Here is a 5,789-nt window from a genome sequence, read left to right on the forward strand (position 1 = left end):
CCACCACATAAATAAAAGGAAAGAAAAGAATCACATGATCATCTCAATTGACACAGAAAAGGCATCTGACAAAGCCCAACACCCATTCCTAATAAAAACTCTCAATAAAATAGGTATGGGGGAAAATTTCTCAACATAATAAAGGGCATCTATGCAAAACAAATGGCCAACATCATTCTTAATGGAGAGAGGCTGAAAACATTCCCCTTGAGAATAGGAACAGGACAGGAATGCCCTTTATCTCCACTCATATTTAACATTGTGCTGGAAAGTCCTAGATACAGCAATAAGGCAAGAAAAACAAATAAATGTCAACCAAACTGGTAATGAAGAAGTTAAACTGTCCCTGTTTGTGGATGATATTATAAAATGCATAGAAAAGCCTAAAGACTCCATGAGACAACTACTGGAACTAATAGAAGGATTCAGCAGAGTAGCAGGGTACAAGATAAACATACAAAAATCAGCTGGATTCCAATACACCAATAAACAGAAGGATGAAAAGGAAATCAGAAAAATAATACCATTTATGATAGCCCCTAAAAAAATAAAATACTTAGGAATAAATCTAACGAGGGAAGTAAAAGACCTATACAAAGAAAACTACAAAACTCTACTGTAAGAAACCAGATGGGATCAAAGTAAATGGAAAAACATACCATGCTCATGGATAGGTAGACTCAACATAGTGAAAATGACAATTCTACCCAAAGCAATTTACAAATACAATGCAATCCCAATCCAAATACCAACAACATTATTTAAAGAGATGGAAAAACTAATCATTCACTTTATATGGAAAGGGAAGAAGCCCCAGATAAGTAAAGCTCTATTGAAGAAGAAGATAAAGTTGGAGGACTCACACTACCTAACTTCAGAACCTACTATACAGCTACAATAGTCAAAACAGCCTGGTACTGGTACAATGACAGATACATTAACCAGTGGAACAGAATTGAGAACCCAGATGTAAATCTATCCACCTAGATCACCTGATCTTCGACAAGGGCCCAAAGTCCATCAAATGGGGAAAGGCAGTCTTTTCAACAAATAATGCTGGCAAAACTGGATGTTCATCTGCAAAAAAATGAAAAAGGACCCATACCTCACACCATACACAAAAACTAATTCGAAATGGATCAAAGACCTAAATATAAGGCCAAAAACCATAAAGTTCATAGGAGAAAAAATAAGATCAATGCTAAAGACCGTAATGCACAGCATTAACAGGATACAGACCATAACCAACAACACACAAACCCCAGAAGATACGTTAGATTACTGGGATCCTCTAAAAATTAAACACTTATGCTCATCAAAAGGCTTCACCAAAAGAGTAGAAAGAGAACCTACAGATTGGGAAAAACATTTTGGACAAGTCAGACAAATGTCTAATCTCCATAATCTACAGGAAAATCCAACACCTCTAAAACAAAAAGACAAATAATCCTATTAAAAAATGGGCAATGGAAATGAACAGACACTTCACCAAAGAAGACATTCAAGGGGCCAACAGACACATGAGGAACTGCTCCGGATCACTAGCCATTAGAGAAATGCAAATTAAAACCACAGAGATACCATCTCTCCCTGGCATTACTGGCATGAATCAAAAACACTGGAAATAACAAATGTTGGAGAGGCTGTGGGGAGATAGGAACTCTTATGCACTGCTGGTGGGAATGCAAAATGATACAACCATTTTGGAAAATGATATGGCATTTCCTTAGAAAGCTAGAGATAGAAATACTATACAATCCAGCAATCCCACTCCTAGGAATACATTCTAGAGAAATAAGAGCTGTCACATGAATAGACACATGCACACCCATATTCATTGCAGCACTGTTCACAATAGCAAAAAGATGGAAACAAGCTAGATGCCCATCAACAGATGAATGGATAAACAAACTATGGTACATACACACAATGGAGTATTATGCAAGGATAAAGAGCAATGATGAATCTGTGAAGCCTCTCATAACTTGGATCAAACTGTAGGACATTATGCTGAGTAAAATAAGCCAATCACAAAAAGAACAAATATTGTATGAGACCTCTACTGTAAAAACTCATGTAAAAGTTTACACACAAAAAGAAAAAAAGACAAAAAAAGTGTAGTGGGGGTATCTTTAAACAGCCTGTAGCTATTCTGAAGATTTCTGCTGTAATCCTCAAGACAATCAGAGACATACCCGCATTCACTAAAATGTAAATAAATTTATTTCACATACACTGGAGGGGGGATGGATGGAGTAGATTGCAAAACTTTATTTCAGCAGCCAAATATAGGAGTAATCTCTCAACCCCCCAAAAAAATTAGAATAGATTTGGCCTAATGATGAATAATGTTACTTTTACTATTCGTCAGTCACTTACTGTTAAGGTAAAATTTTATATTCACCAGTTTAATTTTTCTTTTCTTCTTTTTATTGAGTGTTTGGTTAAAGCTTACACAGCAAGTTAGGTCCCCATTTAGCAACTTCTGCCCAGATTGTTCAGTGACATTAGTTATGTTTTTCACAGTGTGTGTTCCGTTTGTTATATTTCCAGTACTCTAGTTTCCCTGCCCCCTTATCTTCTCATCTTTGCTTTTGAGTAATTGTTGACATTTTGGTCTCATACTAATGGTTTTTAAGTAGAGCACCAATCTTATAAGCAATAACCTTTATCTTGTGTGCCACTCTGCTGTTTCACTAAAGGGTGAAAGCAGGGGATAGGCTCAGTTCTAGGTTTAAAGAGTATCTCAGAGCAATAGTCTCAGGGAGTTTTCAATTCTCTGCTGTTCCAGTTCATCCGTTTTTTTTTTTTTGTTTGTTTGTTTGTTTTTGTTTTTTAAATAAAATTTTGAGTTCTGCTCCACATGTTTATCCCATTCGATCCAGGATCATCTATTGTGACCCCAGTCAGAATTATTAGTTGTGATAGCCAGGCACCATTTAATTCTTCTGTTCTTAGGTTAAATGAAGTTGTGGCTTGTGTTGGCTTATTTCTTCTCTGAACTTTTGGTTTCCTTCTTACTATTTTGCTCCTGGCAAGTAGAGACTGGTTGTTATGTCTTAGAGGGCTGCTGACAAGATTTTAAGACCCCAGACACTACTCACTTCATTAGGATGCAGATCATGATTTTTGTGAATTATGTTATGCCAATTGACTGAGATGTCCCATGAGACTATGGTCCTAAGTGTTCAAACCCAGAAAACCAGTCTTGGAAGGTGTTTGGTTATGTCTGTGGTATATCCTTATTTGTGTCTTCTAAGGAACGTACGTGCCTGCACCCACATATTTATATTTATGCATACTTATAGAGATGTCTATCTGTTCTCACCTGAGTACACACCTGTACCTACCTGTATACCAACATGCCTATACCCATCTATATGTGCTTAACCATTTGTTTTCACTTTGGTTGTGCTGTGCTCACTACATCCACATATGATGCCACTTTTCCCATCAACAAAATAAATAAATAACAAGTTTCTAACAATCTAAAGCATACTTTCCTCTCCTCCTCCTCTCCTTGGTAACCACCAAAGATCATTGGTTTCGATATATCTTTCTGTTCTTGTCTTCTTATAAAAGAGAGATCATGAGGCATGGCCAAGATGGCAGAGTAGTTAGACACTTCAGGTGGTCCTTCTTACAAAAAGACCTGAAAAAACAAGTGAATCGATTATATATGACAATCTAGGAGCCCTGAACATCAAAGGCAAAGTTGAGGAACCAGACTGTGTGGTAGGGGGAGGGAGAGATAGTTTGGAAGCAGCAAGGAGTTGCCAGACCTGACCCAGTAGAGTCGAACCCTTCAGGCTGGATCAGCTCGTGGTGCATGGTGAAGCAAGCAGTGGTGCTCGGGAGGTGTTTTCTACATTGGGAAAGACCCAGTAGCAGAGAGACTACTCGGTTATACGGAACCAGGGAGAAGCAGCCCTTCATGTGTGAAAGATAAGTACTTGCATCTGGCCTACCACACAGATCAAAAACATTCCCTTTTGGGAAAAACCTCTCTCCCATTTACCTCCCCACTCCATGCTCTGCGTTGGGTCAGGGACGGCTTCAGTGATTGCCAAGCCCACTGGGCCAGAAGTAGGACCTGTCATGTGCCCTGAGCCATTCTCCCGGCCTTAGAGAGGGAACAAATTAACAAACAGGGGAAAAAATTATTTGCCTTCTCCCCTAAGCCAGGAACTCAGGGTAGACACAGCTCCTTTGCCTAGGCACAGGTATAAGGGGTCCACGGACTTTGAGTGCCTTTCCCCCTGCATACACATGTGTGGGCTCATTTCAACAGCATAGGCCCTCATTTCCACAGTACAACAGAGTATATACCTAAAGCCTAACTTCAACTGTATCCGCTATATAGTGAAGTGGCGAGTTCATGACATTTGACAATGCTCTGCCCATTAAGCAGGGTCTTCCCCTACCCACATCAGGGGCCTGAGGACTGCTGGCTCCACCACTCCACCTAGCCACACATGACAGGAGTCCCAGAATAAGTGGTGCTTCCCAGTCCTTACAGCCAACAGCACTGAGTACCCATAGTCCAGCTGCAAAGCTCACCCATCTACAAGCTCTAGGGAACAGGGACATGTTTTGCACCTAGACACTCAGGAGCAGCTGTCTGTCCCCTGTCTTACTCAGCACATGAACCCCCTACTGCAGCCAGATACATGCGCCTATGCCAATCTTCCCTGCATGTCCAGGATTGTAAGTAAGAGTCTGCACCACACATTTGGTAACCAACTACCTGGACACCTGAGCTAAATCCATACAAGAAAAGTAAACAGACTCCTGGGATCACATACCTAGTAACAGATCTAACTACCTGGTGACAGGACGTTAGAACTTCAAAGGCACCAATAATAAAACTAGCTCTCAAAAGCAGCATATTTGGGCATACCAAAGAAAAACAAAACAAGAAGATAGGACACAGTAAGCAAACATAAAATAAATAAATATAATAAGGCATTGAAGGCACAGAGACAACAGTCAATATGAAATCACAAAAAGAGACAGACCATGATGGCTTCAGCAAGCTCCCAAAACAAAGAAACAAGAAATTTTCCTGAGGAAGAGAACTTCTTGCCATTACCAGAGGTAGAATACAAAAGACTTATATACGGAACTCTTCAAGACATCAGGAAAAAGATCATTGAAAATGTAGAGCATGCCAAGGAACATACAGACAAAGCAATAGAGGAACTTAAGAAGATTAGAGAAGAGCACAATGACAAATTTAACAGGCTGCAAGAATCCATAGAGAGACATCAGTCAGAAATCCAGAAGATTAACAATAAAATTTCATAGTTAGACAACTCAATAGAAAGTCACAGGAGCAAAATTGAGGCAATAGATGTCAGAATTAGCGAGAATGAAGATAAAGCACTTGACACCAACATATGCGGGGGAAAAATCAGGTAAAAGAATTTTAAATACTGAAGAAATCCTAGGAATTATGTGGGACTCTATCAAGACGAATAACCCATGAGTGATTGGAGTACCAGAAAAGGGGAGGATAATAGAAAATACACATAGAATTGTTGAAGATTTGTTGGCAGAAAAGTCCTAAAAGTCAAACACTTATGCTCATCAAAAGAAATCTACCCAAGATGCTCATCGAACTCCACATAAGGTAGATCCCAAAAGAAAGTCACCAAGACATACTATAATCAAACTTCCCAAAACGAAAGATAAACAGAGAATTTATTTTTATTTTTATTTTTTTTATATTTTATTGTACTTCAGGTGAAGGCCTACAGAACAAATAGTTTCTCATGAAACAGTAGTAC

Source organism: Trichechus manatus, unplaced genomic scaffold (genome assembly GCF_000243295.1).
Source record: "Trichechus manatus latirostris isolate Lorelei unplaced genomic scaffold, TriManLat1.0 scaffold00012, whole genome shotgun sequence".
Lineage (NCBI taxonomy): Eukaryota > Metazoa > Chordata > Mammalia > Sirenia > Trichechidae > Trichechus > Trichechus manatus.